The sequence below is a fragment of the Coloeus monedula genome (genome assembly GCF_965178545.1).
Source record: "Coloeus monedula genome assembly, chromosome: 1".
Taxonomy (NCBI): domain Eukaryota; kingdom Metazoa; phylum Chordata; class Aves; order Passeriformes; family Corvidae; genus Coloeus; species Coloeus monedula.
In genome coordinates this window covers 152,749,211-152,769,359 of record NC_138781.1, presented here as the reverse complement: position 1 = coordinate 152,769,359, position 20,149 = coordinate 152,749,211, and the positions used below count along the sequence as shown (strand labels likewise).

Sequence of the window (20,149 nt, the reverse complement as noted above, 5' to 3'; positions counted from 1 at the left end):
AGCTAAAAATGTCTCTTTAAAATTATTTCCTTATTAAATCTCTACCTTCAAATGAACAAGACACAAACCATGCATGAATTCACACTGCAGATCCTGGTCTTGCTGTGATAGGATTTGAACTGGTTTGTTAATACTCTGGAATAAAGGTATGGTGCATTTCAAAGGCAGGAAAACTGTATCCATGCCCTTTTATCCACCTTCAGGAAAGGTTTGCTGAACATAGCTTGCATTTTTGACGAATATTGGATTGTATTTCTGAATTAATATTTTGATTAAAATCGTTTGAAATTTGTCACAGCTCCAAAAATGACAGCAAGTGGCACACATAAAGTATTCAGTGTGTTCTGCATGTCGGGCAGCTGAAAGACAGTGTAATTGCTAATTGATAGTGTATTTAAATACCATGCCTGCATACTTATCTTGACATAAAGCCTGAAATATGTAACATGCACACACCTTTCATGAAACAAAGTACAAACCCTGAGTCAAACACGCTGACCTTACACATGTTGCAAGCTGCATGTGCTCGCAGCTGACAAGTGTTTGAAGCAAAGCATTTACACATAAAACATTTATGCACACATTGTGCACTGAGGCATTGAAATATGCAGCCTTCCATATGCTATACATATTACATATATGATATCTATGCCAAGTATTTTGGGAAAAGAAAAAGCAATTACCCATATGCTCTCTAAACAATAGGATCGTGCTGTAAGTTGTGGGACTGGAAAAGCAGCTTGATCCTCAGGGAATATTTAAGTGTCATGGGATATGGAAGAACACTAGAGATGGAAAGGAGCAGGCAAACTGTGACGGCACAAGCTGAGCTTGTGCAAATGTGTGCATAGAAAAGGCAGTATTTAAATTCACAGAACAGAACAGGATAGAATCAAAGAGAACATCCTGAGCTGGAAATGACCACTTCCAGTGGAAGGATCATTGAGCCCAACTCCTGGCCCTGCACAGCATGATCACCAAGAATCATACCATGTGCCTGAGAGTATTGTCCAAACTCTTCTTGAACTCTGTCAGGCTGGTGCTATGACTGCTTCCTTGGGGACCCTGTTCCAGTGCCCAAACACCTCCTGGGGGAAGAACCTTTCCTGATATCCAACCTAAACCTTCACTGACACAGCATCAGGTCATTCCTTTGGGACCTGTGACTGGTCACCAGAGAGGAGAGATTGATGCTACTCCTTGTGAAGAAGCTGCAGACCACAATAAGGTCTCCTTTCAGTTTCCTCCAGGCTGAACAGAGCAAGTGACCTTGGCCACACCTCATATGGCTTCCCCTCCAGACCCTTCACCACCCTTATGGCTCTTCTTTGGACACTCTATAACGGCTTAATGTCTTTATATTGTGGTGCCCACAACTGCCCCCCCGAGTCGAGGGGAGGCCCCCAGTGCAGAGCAGAGTGGGACAATCCCCTTGCTTGGCTGGCAATGCTGCCCCAGATGCCCCAGGACAAGGATGTCCCTCCTGGCTGCCAGGGCACTCATGTTCAACTTGCCATAAGCCAGGATCCCAACATTGCCTCTCTCCTGATAGAGAGGATGGAAGGACTGACTCCATGAAGGCCTTTGCGCACGTGCTCGCACATCTCACACTCCCAAGGCACACCCAGAGGCATACCAGACTGCCCTGGCATTCAAACCCTATAGCCGACAGCAGCTCTGCCCCAGGGTTTGCTAAAAACAATCACCAAGGGCCTTGTTGTGTACTGTCACAGAATCCTGCTTGTGCAATGGGCTGCCATGGGGGGAAAGAAGGAATATACTATATATACACACATGTATATATGCACACACACACACACACATACACACATCTATAACAGAAATACACATAATATCAATACTATATATTTATTATCGGCTCTGCTCCCTGAGGGTGACTCCGGGGGGCGGGGCGAGCCCGCCCCCGCCGCGCGCTCATTGGCGGGGGGGCTGGAGGCACCGCCCCCTCCCGCCGGCAGCGCGTGCGCGCGCGCGCGGGGTTGGAGGGCGGGGCCGGGAGAGGGCGGGGATTGGTTGCCATGGCGGTGACGTCAGAGGGTGCCGGGGACGAGCGGCGGAGACACGGAAAGGTCAAACTGGAGGCGAGGGCAGCGAGCGCGGTGGGGCCGCGGCGGCGGCACGGGCGGCACGGGCGGCACGGCTGCTCCGGGAGGCTCCGCGGCACGCACCGGCCGGGCGGGGCAGCTCCTTGGTTCCCGCCGCCTCCCCGCGCAGGTACGGGAGGAGCGGCGCTCCGGGGCCGGGCTTGGGTTGGGGGACAGGCGGCGAGGAGGGGGTCGGGGCCGGGTTGGGGAGCGCCTGTGGAGGACCTCGTGTGAGGGGTCGCGGCCGGCCATTCCCGGCGGTGGGGGAGCTGGGAGGGGGCTCCCTGCGCTGTGCGGGGTGGGACGGGAGCCCTGCACCTTCCCGGTGCCCCCTCCCCACCCCCCGTGCCGGGGGTCCTTTTCCCTGCGGTTGTGACCCCGGCACTGTGACCCCCATGACCCTTGAACAGAAGTTGGGCTTTTTTTTTTTTTTTCTCTGTGGGCCTCAGGGAGTTCTGTCCCCTGCCCGGCCCCCAGCTTTGCATAACTTGACTCCCAGTTGACTGTCCCTTCCTCCCTGCACTTCGCCCTTGCCCGGTGGTCTGTGGCGTGAGGGAGTAAAACTATTCAAGGACTGGGTTTTGTTTCTCTAGGGAAAGAGCTGGGTCACAAATGAGGCAGGCTACCTAATAATATATATGTATATTCCTTTTTTCCCCCCACAGCAGCCCGTTGCACAAGCAGGATTCTGTGACAGTACAGAACAAGGCCCTTGGGTGTGATTTTTTAGCAAACCCTGGAGCAGAGCTGCTATTAGCATGTAGAGTTTGAATGCCACAAGCAGTCTGTTGTCTCTTCCTGCTGAAAGAATAATTTAGAGGAGCAGCAGTGACTCATTAATAGAAAGTATTAGTTGCAGGAAGGCAAAACCAGGTGAAGTTTCTTACTTTACCACGGACTTACTCTGTGACCTTGGATCGGTCTTTTCTGCACCCATCAGTCCTCTGTTTGCTTATGAATCGGGAGTAGCGGTGCTTTCCAAAAATGTCCTGTGGATAAACATACCGATGACTGTGAAATGCTTATCTGCTGTAGTAATAATGGGTAGATAGTGGTGGTATTTCTATTATAGAAGCAGAGAGGCTCTAGCCAGGATGTGAGCTGTAGTAGCCACACTTTGATGGAAATAGGAGCTTGCTTGAAAAGACATTTAATAACCTGTGATATTGCATGATTTGCACTGTGGTCATCTTGCATTTCATATTTTGATGTAGTGTGTGCTTTCAAAGAGCTGCCATTCCACACTGCAAATACTTTATGGATTTTTTTTTTCCCCCCCTTCTGTTAGCCTAGAACAAAGCTGGTGTGGTATCCTCTTCTACTGCTAATGAAACCTTGTGAATTTCTAATGTGGCAGATGATCCCCGATAGTTGAAATCTCTGAGCTACGTGGTGTTTTTGCAAGGAAATACTAAAGGGAGTGACAAATTGTTCATTATACCTGTAATGAAAGGCAAACTTAGTTTTAGGAGCGGTATTTTTCCCCTCACCTTATAGGATGCTCTCTATGTAAAATCAGAATACTTTAAAGGATTTCATAGGCAAAAACCTAAATACAGGAGTTCTGAAGCTGAAGGAGTTGACTGTTGTGGTTCACACACTGCTCTGAAGTGCAGCCACTGCAATAACAGATGGAAGCAGCCAAGCACAGAGCTGGGAGCTGCTGCTGCAAATCCTGACCTGAGAGAAATAAGTTTTCCCTCTTTACAGTTTTGCTTTATACTAACTTGTGTAGCTTGATTACTCATCTTTTTTTCTAATTTTTTAAAATATATTGTAGAAGGATACACCAGGAAGAAGCACTGTTTGCCTCATATCTTGGGGATTTTCTGAAAATAATTTGATCTATAGTTTCTCACTTACCTATTCAATTTAATGTGAAACTTCCATAATCAGATTAACGTTAAATAGGAAAGCTTTTGTGTTGAGGAGGAGGTAAGCACAACCCAGTTGGGTTTGGGTTTTGTGTTTTGTTTTGTTTTGTTTTTTTTTAATGAACCTGAAAGCTGCTCTGGTAGAATGGCAATTCATTGTTAATTCATAATATGTAGGTGCCCTGGAAAAATCAAATACCCAGTTTCATAGCTACCCTTAGGCATCTTTAATTTATGCAAGCAGGGCTCACTGAGTAACTACTATAAGTCTCATTGACCTTAGTAGGTTTGCAGAGGTCATATTTTCAAGTGGGTAAGTTGTGCTTGAACTATTTTCTCAGTAAGTATTAGGCGCATGTATTTGTGTACACAATTACATGTTTTTTCCAGTTCTCCATTAAATTTCTGTTTTTTCTTTAGATTCTTGCTCATCTTAAAGAAAGCTCTCGTTAGGAAGAAACATTGGTTTTTGAAAACAAGTTCCTTTTCAAGATGTGGCTGTAGCAGAGCAGACTGCAAGGTTTTACAAACAGCCAGAAAGGCCAGTGTTGGTTTCAGAGAAACTTGGCCAGCGCAAGCCGAATGTACACGAGTGACATCAGCATTTTCCTGAGCCATTTATGCTGTTCACTTGTGCTGGTTCCCAGCAGTGCCTTGTGTCTTATGTAAGCCTACACTGTACATCCTGTCCGGCTGTTCTCATGCATGATAATTCACTGGCGTTATCTTACGGGAGGGTTTGAGAGCTGCTGCTTGTCTCAAATGTCTGCATGCAAGTTTCCTATGAGCCAGGAGCACAACAGTGTCCTAGGAGACATCTGAGGAATAACTTGGAGTGAGACACAGCTTGTCCCCTGCTCCTTTTGGTAATGGAGCTGTAACCACTGTGAAGTCATGTGGCTGTGACAGAGATTTTAGGGGACTGAAGCCTTGATCTGTATCATATGTAGATGGGCCACTAATGCAGTTTTGATGGCTGGTGATAAAACAGCCATAAAACTCAAAGGACTTAAGTTTCCCTCGATAATATTAAGACTGGAAAATAAAGGCTTTTATTATGTTGTCACTGCACACTGTTACAAGGTGTTTGGGAGGAATTAATTGTGTCTTCAGATACTGATCCTTCAAACTTGTCCTTGCAGTTAGCATTTAGTCATGCGTAATGAAAGTACTGCCACTTGATGAGTGAAATTGAAACAAACCCTCCATTATAAGCTCTCAAACCCAAACATTCCTTCTGCTTTTCTTTTCAGCTAAATCTAGCTGAAGCTTGCTGGCATAAAATCCTTCAGTAACTCAATGCACATAATCTAGTTCTAAGTAAATGGACCACCTTCTTTAAATAGTGTCTGATGTTTCATACTTCAGTCTCTTTTGTTAGTGCTGTAGCAGTGTGAGGGAGCCAAATTCCTGATTACCTGTCTTGGTGAACATGGCTGTCCTTGTGTGACTCCTTGGCTTGTTCAGAACAGCTGGAAAGTTTCCTTAGGAGCTCTGATCTGGCACAGCTGTGTACAGGACTGTGAGATTTATAGCTCTGCAAGGGAACCACCTACAGAGGGAAGAAGGGTTGACATGGAGAAGTGCACCTGGAGAGGAGTGCTGATGTTCCTTGTGGAAGTAACCAGGTCTGTCCTGTGACTTTCCTGAGTTTTCTGCTTCATACTGCACGAAACAGTTTTTCATTGTAGTGGAGAAATGAGGAATGCAGGACTTGACAAGGGGACTGATTATCTGAAAAGGAACAGGTGCAGTCCTTAGACTCTGAAAAGCTAAACAGATGCCTTTAAGTGAGCTGTTCTTAGGAAGTTTAAGGACACTTATTGCCAAAACATATAAGAGAAACTTAAATTTTTGTTTTGAGAAGGAACTTGAATTATCACTACTACTTTTATTGACCAAAGGTAGGGATGCATGGGCTTTTCCTAGTGCTTTTGTTATTTATGGAGGACATGCAAATCTGTTTTGAAACCACGTACGGGAGAATAGGGAGCAAGGAAGTTGTGTGCATTTTAGAGACCTGTAGCAGCTATAAGAATAAGCATTGTAAAAAAAAAAAAAAAAACAAAAAAAAACAAACCAAAAACGAACAAACTCCCCCCAAAAAAATCCCAAACATCAAAAGCTCCTTCATTTAGCACATTCAAGATTCTGTTAATTATATTTTATTGCATTACAAATATTTATATGAATATAAAAGTTCCCATATATGTTATCATGAATCAATAGCTTTTTTAGTAGATGTGGGCAAATAAAATGTAGTCTGCATGCTTAAATCGCTAAAATATTTATAAGAAAGCTGGCTCTTGGAAAAAGTTTCCCACAGGATGCAGTGGGTGTCAGGTCTAAAGGTCAGCAGCAGACACAGTAAAGCAAAGGCTCTTCAGCATTTATTTTTCTCTAAATTTTTCAAACAAACCTTGTGTAAAGAAGCATAGAATCTTTCTTACTTCCTAAATTCCAATTGCTAACAGGCATTTGCAGGTTCATTCATACTTAAGCTGTTTGTTGCAAACTTTTTTTTCTTAAAGAGAGGCGAAAAAAAAAACCCCTCCATGCAGTTAATACATTCATGAACTCTTAGCACGGAAGTTCTTGGTGTAAATCATAAAAGCCAGATGGAGTTTTAAGGGACTGTCATGTACAACTTGGGGAATGAACATTCCTGATACTAATAAAAGGGCCAGATTGGAGCTACATAATTAATCCCAGCGTCCTTTTCAATGCATGATAAGATTTGGCTACAACAGCCGTGGAGTTAATGGAGACAACTGTCACATCCTGTGAAGCAGTGGATTGTTTGCCTAAAATAAAAATACCTGTGTGCTTACTCTGGTATGTATCTCCAGGTGGTTAGTACTCAAATTGCAGTTCAAATCAGGAGAAAAAAGAGTGTGAGTAGTAACTGAGTTTTTCTTGAATCTATTTTCTGTGTTAAGTATGTATGTAAATATATTTATACATATATTCAATATGTATAATTTTTCTGCATACATATTTTATATATATAAATGTTTTTAAAGCAGACAATAAGTATGTAGGGCTTTTTCAGGTGTTACACGGCAAAACCTTTTCTAAATAGGAGTTGATTTGAAATGTAAGGCCTGGGAATCCCCAGGAAACAATCATACAATGAAGTTTATTCCCTCTATGTACCAGTGTCCTGAAGCAAGTGTGCAGAAAAGTGCTAAAAAAGCATATGAGATGGCACAAAGTCTGTGTCAGAGACAGACAGGAGGAGGAGTGGGCAGATGGCAGTCAGTACAAAACACGTGAATAATCAGATTGAGAACAAGCTGAATAGACTGTCAGTATGCTGGTTGCATGCTGCTGCGTTTTGGGTTTGGTGAATGTGCTGGGGATTTTTTCTGTTTTGATCAGTGTTTGATACTCCAGAGAGGTAAATCTTCAAATTAGAAGCATATATAAGGGTGAAGGCATGCCTACCATTGTCAGGGGAACTTCTGGGATGAGGGAAAGGTCAGTGCTTTCAGAACTATCACGACTGGAAAACATTAGAAAAAAATCTGTTCAGTTTATTATAGACTTCATCTGCAAGTTTATTCAGATCTATCTTTGGTGTGCATGACGTGGAATAATGTTAAAATGATCCAAAATCTTAGTGCCTGAACCTGTGTGATGATAGACTTACTTCTTTCTCTGAAAAGGTCTGGAAGGTAGTAAGACTTACTTGTGATAAATTGTTTACATAACTTAGTTTGTCTAATTTATTGGAAAACTCCTTGGGTATCTGTCTGGCCTGACTGTTCATTGCCTGGCTCAGTGGTCTTTTCCACATTGTTGGTTGGATGCACTCCTGGAGTGTGGAATGGAAAGAAGAGCAAAGGGATGGCTGCACTGGTGAATGATTGATCCCATAACCCCTAGTACAATGCTAAGGATTATAGAGAAAAATAAATCCAAAAATGGAACAAAAAACCCCCTCCTGCCCTACCAATTCTTACTTGAAAAAGGTTATAATATCAATTTATAACAGCAATAAGGTATACACATGGAAGAGAGTGTATTGAGATGCAGTTGATCTGTAGCAACTTGGTCTTGTTTATATTTGTTTCAAAATATTCCTGCTTTTTTCTTTTTCAGCGAGTTCCATAGGCTAAAACGGTAGTGAACTGGTCCAAATGGAGAATGTCCTACTTCCAAGAAAGAGGCTTTGCTTTGTCTGAGATGGCATCTGAATGAAAGGAGCAGCACACACCTTGGCAGTTTAAAATTTATTTAGAACAGATAATTTTGCATGTCTCAAGTTATCCTTTAGTAATACCAGTTTGCTCCTTGTACACTGTATTAGCATGCCTCAGTCTGAACAACAGCAGTAAAGAGTTTAACAGGACAACAAGGTAGAGCAAATTTGGTCTATATTTCTGCAGAAGTGAAGGTTAGAAAGATAAAGGGAAAGAGATTAAAATATTCACAAGAAGTGCCCTAGATAAGACTGTTTCATGTCTGAGGGTGTGATGAATCCTGTGGGAATGAGAAAGCTAAAAGGCCGTTTAATTCCGATGTCGCACACTGAATCAACATGTTAGATATCAAAGTGGTATTAGTGAAATTTGTAAGAACATGGGCATTTTATGTAAAGAATAAAGAAATAAAAGAAGTTCATCCAAACCAAATCTTTTGCTGTATCCGAGCTATGCGGAGAATGAATGTTGGAGGCTTAACGTGAGTATAATAAATCAAACTGCCAGCTGAGCCTCAGAGGGCTTTATTCATGCATTTCATTGTTCTCTCTGCAGATACAGCAGGGCTCAGCCAAACGCAGGGTTGTCATTCTGCAGATGTTCAGAGTGTTTCCCAGTGTTCTGAAGACTGAGCTGGCGTCTGCCTTATCCAAACTGCTCAGTTCACCTCTCGGAGTGGCCGTGCTCTGACTCTCATGGGCACTTTTACATACAGGAATCAGAGCGTGAGTTCGCAGTTTGGGGTGAGTGGGGAGCTATGTTGTGTACTGTTGGTCACTCCCAGGAAAGGCTCACATTTGTACCTTCTGGAAAGTACTTTTTGGCAGCAGAGGATGCCCTGCTGACCCTCTGCAGCTTGGCAGAAAATATTTCTCAGTGCATGAGCTTCCAAAACATCTCTCCCAGGGTACAGACTGCTTGGGACTGCTGGCACAGAGCAGGTTTTTTAACCTTCACCAAACTGTCTCCTTTCCCCATATCCTCAATACCAGGCAAACAGAATAGTAAAACAGGAAGCAGACTTGTTTTATAAGATAGAAATGGGAAACAAAAGGGTAGAAGCAGAACAGATGCAAAGTTGTGTTCTGGTTTAACACATGATGACACATCTGGCTGTTCATACCCAGAGTTCTAAAGCAGCTCTCTGCTGTTGGGCCTGGAGAGTCACTACTCATAGCAATAGTCTCTCATTAGTGTTAGCTTTAAGTATTTAAAGTTAAAATTGCTAAGTTTTCCATCACATCTTCGTTTCTTTTACCTCATCCTCACTGGGGCTCTGACTGAAGATGGGCACCTTTGTGTTGAAAGAGTGTTGCTTTTTCATTCTATCCATATTCATTTTTCTGGTTGACTGGTCCATATTTGATATGCATCAGTATTGTAATGAACATGCTTGCAGCATGCTCATATGATTAGTGCAGTGTGTTTTGTTAACTCAATGTTTCCTGAGAGTATCTTGAGCATTTTATAGAGACCTCATGGGACATATTTTTAGTCCTGCTGATAAACTTTAACTAAATGATCTGATTGTATGCAGATCATGCTTGTAAGTAAATATTCTTTCTCATCTTCTCCTTAGTCTGCTGCTTTTGGAGTTTTGCTTAAGTTATTGTTCAGTAAACTTAACCAGTAAAACTTTAACCTAAGAGCAATCAGTATTGCACTCACTTCTAGAAGGATAAGTAAACACATTTTTTCCTATCAAATTAGGTTAAGATACAAAATACTACAGCTAACTAATTTCTAATATTAGTTTGACAGCTGTATACTTTATCCCAGTACAACAAAGGCAGTGTTCAGGAATGTTTTTCTTGGTGGTGGTTCTGTGAGCATGACCCTTGGATCTCGCTGTAGGTCAAGGACAAGTTTCACACAGCCCGTTGCAGTGGGATAACTAAGCTGTCTGCTGACAGGATCAGGTACTTTCAGGTCACTGGAGCACTGGGAATGTTCTGGTATCAGGGAAGCCAGTTTTTCTGCAACCTGCCCCTCATCTGTTCTGAATATATCAAGGGAGTATTTCAAGGAAATGCTAAGGAAGGTAAAGGTGACTTCTAGGGCTTTATGAAGATTGGTGTATATATCTCTAGCTGAACACAACTTCCAGTGTTCAAACTTGACTCAGGTGTGCTGCAAGACGGATTCTTAAACAAGGAAGTCTGTGATACTTGCTTAAACTATTCATCTGTCTATTTTGACTCTTCCTTTCTTTGGATTCTTTTTTCAATTACTCTAACTGAAAAGAGTTGTCACATCTGATCCAATGCTTTTGATATTATTAATTGCAAAATAAATGTAGTAGTTATGCTACAGATATTATGTGATTAGGCATGATTATTTGGTCTTGCATTCTTCATTTGATTTCAGCTTGCATGATTGCTTTGAGTTCAGAAACCTAATTAAAATTTTATTATGAGTTTTTTGAATATAGTGGCTGAATGACTTGTCTAGATAAACACACTAGTTAGATCAGGATCTGCTAAGGTGATGGTTCACTCAAGAGTCAGGTTATGCTAAATATTAACCAGAAGTGGTAAAATCTCATCAAAGTCTAATGAATCTGTGTACTTAAATATTCCTTGGTTCTAACAAACTGATAGAAACTGTGCTTCTGTATGTTAATGTGAAGTTGCATATTGCAAGATCAGGGAGAGGTTTGGTGTATTTGTTGCTCTTTCTTACACAACAAAAACTTCAGTGTGAAGTTCCTTGTTGTAGTTAATGATACCTGACTTCTTGCTTTTATAGAAATTAAGACACAAGACCTTTATTTACACAGCTTGAATTGCTGTAATGTGTAATACTACTTCTAAATTTCTTCTGAGAGTACCAGACATCCTAGTAAAACCAAACCTCTGCTGCAATTTTCAAAGACTGTTAATCATTAATTTATTTTTTGGGGGGCAGAAGGGTTAATGTTTTCTTAAGTTGCCTCATTTAAATGAGGTGGTGACTACTAGTTTTCTGTCATTTTACTGGTATGTTACAAATCTATTTTTTCATAGTTTAGACAGTTTATAATCTGCTGGTAACTTGAACTATGTGGCTGTTTGCTTCAGTCATTTCTTCCCCCTCTGTAGAATTATTTTAGCTGTCTGGTTTATCTTTGCACAGATGAGGCTTGCAGATCGTTGGGAGACTGAAGCACTGTGGTGTACAGGCTATTGCTAACTCTATGATATTTCCTGTCTTTTAAGCTACTGGTTTAAGTTGTAAAATATAATTAGTTCGAGGTGTTGTACTTTTAAGTAGTATTGTAGTTAAATTGGTCTTTGCAAGATTAAATATTAGATTTCACTTGCGTACAGAGCTTGACAAATATTGCCAACTATGATACTCTGTTTCTTGCATTTAAGTGGAGCCTAAGGCAGCTGACTGTGGCTTTGTGCAAGGGTGGTGAGTTTTGGTACTTGAGTTTATTGTATACAAATGACTGGAAGCCTGTGTTTGCAGCATTTCCTTAAGTGTACCTTTGTTGGTCCCATTGTACAAGTTTAATTTTTGCAGAACATACTTGTTCTAGAAATGCTATTCCTGATGCTTTTTACTCTAGGACCAGTTACATTTGAATTCTTCACATTGAAATAAGATTACAAACTGCACATGAAATTGATTTTTTTTTTTAATTGAATTGATTCCTTAGAGTAATTTCTTGGATGTTTTTACAGTATTTCTGTTGAGCTAATATGATGTTCATTGACCTCTGCTTGAGCTGCTACAGTTACAGAATCACAGAAGGGTTTGAGTTGGAATGGACCTTAAAGATCATCTTGTTCTAACCTCCTTGCCATGAGCAGTGACATCTTCCACTAGACCAGGTTGCTCAAAGCCCCATCCAGCCTGACTTTGAGCCTCCTTGACTGAGAATTTGCAGTTGGTCACTCAGATAAAGACTAGGAGCAGTAGGTGTCTCTAAAAATTGCTTTCAGTAACTTGTCCCGCACCTGCAGGTAAACACCATGGAAGAGGCTGTGGAAAACAACTGATTAGGGTTTGGTCAGTGTCCAAACACCTTGGGAGTTTTCTTCAGTTACCTGTTCTTGTTTGTTTGGCTTTTTAAAAAGCAGTTGAAGCAAATGGTAACTGTTGTGGAAAGCTGAGTGAACTTTTTAGCTCTTTCAGCAGGTGAAGTAAGTCTTAAGGACTGCAGCATCCTTGCACTTCAAACCTCTTGGGGACCATCAGCTGGTTCATGAACTGAGTGTGGCAGGATTCCTATGAAGAGCCATATGTTTTCTTATTTTTCTGTTTTTGTAAACACATTTTTCTAGGCAAAAGTGGTGCAATGAGGCGGGCAGCTTTAATTTTTTTTCTCTTTTTTTTTTTGGTTGATGCCTAACTTTAATGAGCTTTTATTTTGGGCTCTTATATATAACATAAAATCTGTAGTGTAGAAACTCCACATTTAATGACATTTTTGTGTGGGAGCTCTACTCTTGGGCTTGGCTTGCATCACTCATGCAAATTCTGCAGAGCTGTATCCTTGACCTAATGAAGTAACTGATACTCATGTGTCAGCCACACATGTGTCATTTCCAGTCACTGAAGGAGGGTGGAACCACATCCTTGGGTAGAGGTTTTCACAGATATTTTTTGGGAATATTAGTATTCAGAAATGTGTTGTACCAGCAAGGTCTTCAGGGGAATTTTTGCTTGAGGTGCTTTAAATGCTTCTGACTACTCAGAAAGGATTTTGTTTATTCTTACGTTCTTTTAGTTTGCCTTGGCCTCCCCAAGGGCTGGGTGCTTTTGGGACTAACCTGCACTGTACCAGGTACTGGCAAGTGGAGCACTGGGAACACAAAACAGACTTGGAACTCCTTCCAGCATTTGGGAAAAGTGATTGCTGTGGGATTGCTCAGCTGATTTCCATGGAGGTGGAGTCTGCTGACTGTTTGGCACAGAAGCCTGTGGGAAGAGCTCCATGTTAACGTGCAGCATTAACAAAAGAGGCTGAAGGACAGTGTTCAGACTTGCAGTGAGGGTGAACTTCAATGCAGAGAGTAAAAAGCAACTTGATGTTCCTCTGATGATTTCCCCCCCCCCCCCACACCTCCCAATGTCAGGTTCCTCTTGCAAGGCAGGGAAGTATTGAAGCTGCATCTAAATGGTTGCAAAGTTAATATTACCTTTAAGGAAGCATGCCTTGCCAAATTAATTTTTTATTGTTTACTCTGTCTCTTGAGATCTACGTCTTGCTCACATTACTGTTCCCCACTCAAAAGGTTGATGCCAGAGGTCTTAAGTATTTCTGTCTTTTTAGGGGGCAGGGGAAGGGAAAGTTCTGTTGTGGTTAAACAATTCACCTACCTTGGTTTAGCACTATATTGCCACCAAAACAGGCAGTCCTGGCCTATGTGGTACCTTCCTGTCAGTGCTGAGGATTGAACTGCTCTCCAGTGATTGAGATCATCTGTCTGCTGTGGCAGAAAACTCATCTTTTTTTCTCTCTTTTTTTTCCCAGGTTTAGTTTGCAGATAATACAGTGGTTGTCCAAGTAACTTGCATCATGAAGTCCAAAAATTCCTGCAGCAGTAGAGGAAGCAGGAATCCCTCAGCTGGAAGACAGAGAACACAACTACCCTTCTGCCACAATGCTTTTACCATGTTCAGTTTAAACCATCCTGAAAGTATACCAGTAGTCAGACTCTGTGGTGTGAGTATTCTTTTCATGTCTTTGAAACAGTCATTGTGCAACAGCCTCCCTCATTAAGATAATTATAAAGCTATATTGAGTTGCATTAAATGATGTTGTGCAGTTGTTTTCTGTTTGAGGTACGACACGGAATTCAGCTGCATGTAGTTGTTGTGTTCATGTATTACTCTGTATTTTGCAGAGCTAATAAAAATTGCTTCAAGATTAACTTGAGAACAACTGTGTGTTGTTGTCTCCAGAATGCCTGTTACTGTAGGCTGGGTACTGGGATTCTTTGTTGCTGATCCTGCTGAACATGCAAGTGATGTTTTGGGAGAAACAGAGTTGAAGCATGTGCTTCTAGACTTCATTGATGGGTTTGGTTTAAGGGTATTTGGACCTTAGGCAGGATTAGTGCCTATTTTGAAGTGAGATCCCCTGGAATATGTGTAGTTTAAATATTGTCTTCAGCGCAAACTGTTAGGTTTTGCAGATCTCCTCCCACTGCAGTACACTACCCACTAATGTGGGCAGAGAGCTGGGGTTTGTTTATTTTAGAGGAATACTTCAGTTAGTTAACCAAAAGACTTCAGTTAGTTAACCAAAAGGTGTGAAAAGCATCAGTCAACGCAAGGAAGAAAGTTCATTTTAGCTACTAATCTTGATAAAATTGAGTTGCTCTCATTGTTGGTTTGGAACTTGGTGACAGTGTGGGAGTTCCAGGTTTGCTGGATCAGAAGTACCCAAACCCCAGGGTTTTAATGTCAGGTAATGATCTGGGTTTCCCCTTCACCAGGCTGTTTTGACTCTTGCATTTAATTGTTGCTTAAACTGCATTGTTGTGGGAGTGAGTTGTAGGAACCAGTCCTTCTACGTTACTTCTGAACTATCTGTTTACTGTAAATGGTTTAATTTTGATTATTACTGAAGCCCTGCACTTGTGACTGAAAAACAGTTTGGGTCATACTGTCCATCTTCAGTGTTTAGTTTATGATGGTTTGAAAAGCTTATTCAGTACTGGGAGAAAACAAAAATGAGATTTGCTGGGAAAAAAATAGACACTGAAAATCAGTAGTCAATCCTTAAATGTTAGGCATCCCTGAGTACTGCTTCACAGTAACATTTTAAAGTTTTCATGTTCAAAATAGTGTATTGTAGGAAACATTCTGCTACCTTTTTCAAATTTGAGGGAGTTCCTGCATACAAGCTAGTAAAAATATCTTTTGTATTGCTTGTTCTTCAATATACTGGCATAAAATTCTAATCTTGAAGAGTTCTTTTTCTGGAAGAACACTGAGTCATCTACAGAGGTGACCATTGGATAGTGTTTGGCAGCATATTTAAATACAGTAGGCTTAGGTATGCAACTTCTCTTCCCTGTAATTTATTTTTTTAAATATTTGGCATCAACTCATTAAAATAGTTTTAACATCAAATATTTGTGATTTCAGAACTGTTGGGCCTGCTGGCAGTGGAATCTGTTGATAACACCTGGTTATTTATAGAAAAGACTGTACTGATGTAATCTGTGGATAGTTCTATATCCAATATTGACTTCACTATGTCTGAGAACAATTATATAAACAAGGCTCTAGTTGCTGGAAGCATATCACAGGAATTAATGAGGTTATGGAGCTGCAGGTATAATGGTCAGAAGAAACTTCTGGGGGTCTCTCATTCAAAGCAGGGGTAGAACTAGCACTGGGTGGGATAAGTCATGGCTTTGACCCCTGAAGCCATGAAAACCCCCAAGAACAGCAAATCCACAACCTCTCTGTGAAACCTGTGCCTGGGCTTCACCACCCTCCGAATGAAAAAGATAGTCTTTGTGTCCAACCTGAATCTTCTATGCTGCCTTTTGTGGCCATTGCTCTTCCTTGCCCTGTCTGCCAGGGCTCAGAGTGTGTCTACACTGTCTTTACAGCTCCCATCTTGGTGTAGCTGTAGACAGCTCTCAGATGGTCCCAGCCTTGTCTGTGCCAGAGAGAACAGGCCCCTCTGCCTCTCCCTATGGATGATACCCCTGAGGCCCTTGACCAGCTGGGTAGCCTATGGCTGGACCCTCCTTGGTTCCTGAGTCTCCTGCTGAAGTGGGTCCCCACCTGGGCACCAGGTGTGTGCAGAGTGGCTTTGCCAGTATCTGGCCAGGCAGGGATCACCCCCTTCCTGCTGGCTCCTGTTCCCTCTGGTGTCTGCCCCAGCACCTGGGCCCTGTCCCACAGGGCTGGTGCTGTGCCAGCCCTCCCCAGCTTGTACAGGGGCATGGGGCTCTTCTGCCCTGGGGGCACAGCTTTACTTTCCTGCCCTGAGCCTGATGAGGTTTGTTTTGGCCCCATCCTCGGGCTTATCCTGGTTGGTTTATGTTTGTGGAAGTGCTGCCATTCCCTCTGTGAGCCCTCTTTTCCCTGCCCCCCTTCTCTTTTCGATCCCCTTGCCAGTTTGCTGAGGGTGCACTCTGCCCCGTCTTCTGGGTGCTGATGAGTGTTTGGAGCCCTGGGATGGCCCCTGGAGTCCTCTCTGGCCAAGTTGCAGCTGTGTGATCCAGAGATCTGGCTTGTTTTCCAGGCCAGCTTTCCTTCTGTTCATGGAGCTTGGGGCTCTTTGGCTCCCAGGTAAGACTGCGGTGGGAGATCTGTCCTGAAGTCGGAGAATGTTCTCTTGGCTATTCATCTTTCATCAGAGCCCCCCAGCAGTTGGGTACACTCTGCCCTTGATAAATATTTGTTAACTCCTTAAGATCATCAAAACTAATCTCATCAGCATTTGTTCCATGTTCCTTCCAGAAGCTGATGGGACTCTATACTTTTGAGTTCTCAGGCCCAACTACAGTGGGAACCTCCTGTGAATGCCATGACACTTAAGTAGGTGACAACACTCACAGGCACATGGTGTGATTCATGGGGTGTCCTGTGCAGGGCCAGGAGCTGAACCTCATGATCCAGATGGGCCCCTTCCAACTCAGCACATTCTGTGATTCATTGATTCTTGGGGTAATTCTGTGTAGAACACAGAAAAAAACCAACTAATTTAAGTTGGTAAGCAAAATTTTTAACAGGCAGTAGGAAAATCAAAAATTATTTTCATAATTTAGAAAAAAAAAAAAATTCCTACTAAAAGTTACTTCTGTCTCCTCCAAAACGTTGTATGCCTCATCTTGTAGTCCAGTAACTAAATTTTAACTCTTATGTTGTTCCAAGTAGGGACAGATAACTCAAATTTATCAGTTATACTCCTGACAAATTTGCAGACTAGGAAAGTCATTTTAATTCTTGTTTGTTATAAATTATTGAAGGAGATGGCTTGATTCTGGGGGAGATGGTGTTTAGAGGCTCTGAAAGCAGTAATTTTCCAAGTCTATTTGTCAGATCCGATGTAAGATTGATTCTATAATATGGAGTTAATGTTTTCAAAATGAGCTGCTTGGCCAGTGCACTGTGTCTGGTTCCAATTACTGTCAGTAAATCCTGAAAATTATTTTTTGAGAAGGACTTGGTGAAATCTGCATTTTAAATAGAGATAATCAGTCTGAAAGTAGTTGAAAGGAGTTTTGTATTTCTTCATGCTGTATGGTTTCGCTTTTGTCTTTGAGATTGTTGATCCTGAAGTGGATGCCATGACTGTGCTGTTCTGGCGTGCACTGTTTCCTCTGTGGAAGCAAGATTATGAGTGTGCTTAAAAGAATGGATCTCCTGGGTATTATTGCAAAACAACTAATTGACTTTCTTTAAAAAAAAACCTTGTGCATAAGGACAGAGATGCTGTGTAAACCCAAGTGCTGTGCACTTATTTGATGTTTGTGACTTGCATGCTTGCTGGGTTGAGCTTATTTTCTTTTAAGTAATTTTAAAAAGTGTATATGCTCTGGGAGCAAGGTTAGGATTGATACCAGTGTATAGATTGCTTCTCAGTCTGATACTCTTCAGGATTTAAATGCAGTGGAGCAGTTGAGCCCTCTTTATACAGCAGGGAAAATAGGTGGTTGTGGCACTGTACTTTCAGCAGAATCTACAGGCTGCAGACTCTGCTTTCAAAATTCAGTGTGATGATGCCAGGACTTGTCATATTTGCAACTATACTCATTTGGAAGGATTGGAATACATGCACAGAGGATTATCCTTAAAATGGGAACATTGTCTCTGGACCGCTTGGTGCCCTAGCTCTTAGCAGTTTCTGCAGCAATTTAGTAATTGCTGCAGACTTAGTTGTTGGACCCTGCCGTCAGTTGACTGTCCAAATGTGCCCTTGTTCAGCAAGGTAAGCAAAGGGATTTTGAATGTCTGCTTGCAATTCTCTACTTGTTCCCTCACAGTGTTACAGAGAGCTGTTGTTGGCAGCTGATATCACCAGAGAATTATAATTTCAAATGTGAGTGAACAGTCATTAAGTGAAGGAGTGTGCTAAATGTGTCATTGATTGGAGTCTGCGACACCAGACTCAATTGATATCCACTCAAAAGAACCCCCAAACAACCAACAACCTACTTAACAAATGACATACTTATATAGATTTTTTGGTTTCAGTCTTTTTAGGGAGGTTTTTCCATCCATACTCGGCCATGTTTGAGTCAGCAGGTGTGGAGGACTTCAATAGTGAACTCATTACAAATAATTCAATCTTTACCATTCCCGGTATTTCGGTTATTTTTAGAGGGCACTGCAATGAACATCTATTAGGTGTATTCTTAATTTCTCTTTCTTGTCAAGTGTTAAGGTTATTTTTTTCCCTTGTGCTTCTGTCTTCAGCTCTCTTAGAGCAATCAGATCACTGGTATGAACTTTCTTTGTATTTTTTTCAGATTGGAGGATCTTCTGAATCTTATACTTTAAAGATGCCTTTAAAATGAAAGAGTCCATTTTCTACAGGCAGCTTTGTCATCTTAGATCAGAGAGATTGGTTACCTTGGAAGAAGAAAAGATAGACTATGGGCCCAAATTAGGAGTTGGAAGAGTCTTCAGGATAAAATGGAGATATGTCCCATAGAGGTAGCTGGAAACACTTAGAGATTTGTTTGAATAGTTTGTTTTTAAGTATCTACAAGAATCTGCCCCAGATTGAGCAATCTAGTTTCCCTGTAGGTCTTTACCAGGAATGAGGCAAAAATTCCTTTTCTGTAAGAGGGAGCAAAAGAGGTAAATAGCTGAAACTATGAAATTAGAACTGTGCCATGGACAGCAATAATGAGCTATAATGTTAAACCTACTGAAGTTGTCAAAATTTCTTGCTGACAGTGGGGAAGGAATACTTTATTGGAAACATGAGGGAAGGATCAAATCTTTATGTGAAATCTGGCATAATATATTCATAGTATTCGTAGTTCTCCTAATGTTGTAGTACTGGTTGTTCAGGTTTCTCTTGTTCATTGGGATGAGGCTGTCCTGCTAGAAAAGTTTAAAATCTACAAAGTGAAAATAACAGTGCATGTTGCTGTATATTATATTCCAATGTAAACTGCTGGATGTCTGTATGCTGAGGAAGAGAAATACAAGTAAGGGTGGTTTCTTCTTTTTTCTGTTCTTGATTGCAGCTTAACCTACTGGTTGGGACTTTATGAGGGTAATTCATTATGATAACTTCTTAGTGTGGTAGATGAGTTTTAAATTTTTTTTAGTTCATTTTTAAAGCAAAATGACCTTGAATTAGCCACTTCCTACCTCCTGTGGTGACTCTGGAGATTACCAGTTACTGCAGAACTTCCCTGAAATAAAGACTTAATTTGCCTGAATAACATCTTGGGTATAGTACTCCACCCAATGGAGAGCCAAGATTGTGTTCTATAAATAAACATATGGTTTCTTTAGGCAGAGCTGTTGCTCAGCCAGAGGAATATGAGACTCTGGTGGGAAAGAAAGGGATGTCTGACTGCTGCCATCATTCTTAGGCAGAGCACACTAAATTTATTACTTTTTCTAACTTTGTTCAGACTAAGATGTGGGGCAGTCTTGAATCAGAACCTGAACTTATTTCGGCTCACACCATTATCCTTTTTCAGTTGTTTGTCCTCCTTAGAATTCCTTTTGTCAGATAAAAATAATTACCACACAGACTTCTAGTGGTTTGTTTTACTAAAATAATTACGTATGCTGTATGCACCCAGCCCTCACTGCAATTCCATCTGAGATGTGCTAGTAACATTCTACTTTCATGCTTTCCCAGACATTTTTAAAATACAAAGATACTTTTTTCCTCTTTCTTTACAATTGGTAATGTTAGATTCAATCTCTTTCATTGTGTTAGAATTCATGTCCCAGTTTAAAAGGTCTTTCTCCCTCTTGTGCTGAATTTGCTAGTTGCACTGTGTAAGTATTAGTGATCAAAAGAAGCTGCATGTGT

The 20,149-nt window shown here is 41.5% G+C and overlaps 1 long non-coding RNA gene across 1 annotated transcript in view; it reads left to right on the top strand.

Moving 5' to 3' along the window:
- Positions 1–2,097: 2,097 nt before the first annotated feature.
- LOC309582324 overlaps positions 2,098–20,149 on the top strand; it is a 35,885-nt gene continuing 17,833 nt past the window's right edge. The window contains exons 1-2 of the long non-coding RNA XR_014227099.1: positions 2,098–2,235; positions 13,649–13,840. This is a non-coding gene — a long non-coding RNA (uncharacterized lncRNA). The remainder of the gene's footprint in view (positions 2,236–13,648; positions 13,841–20,149) is intronic.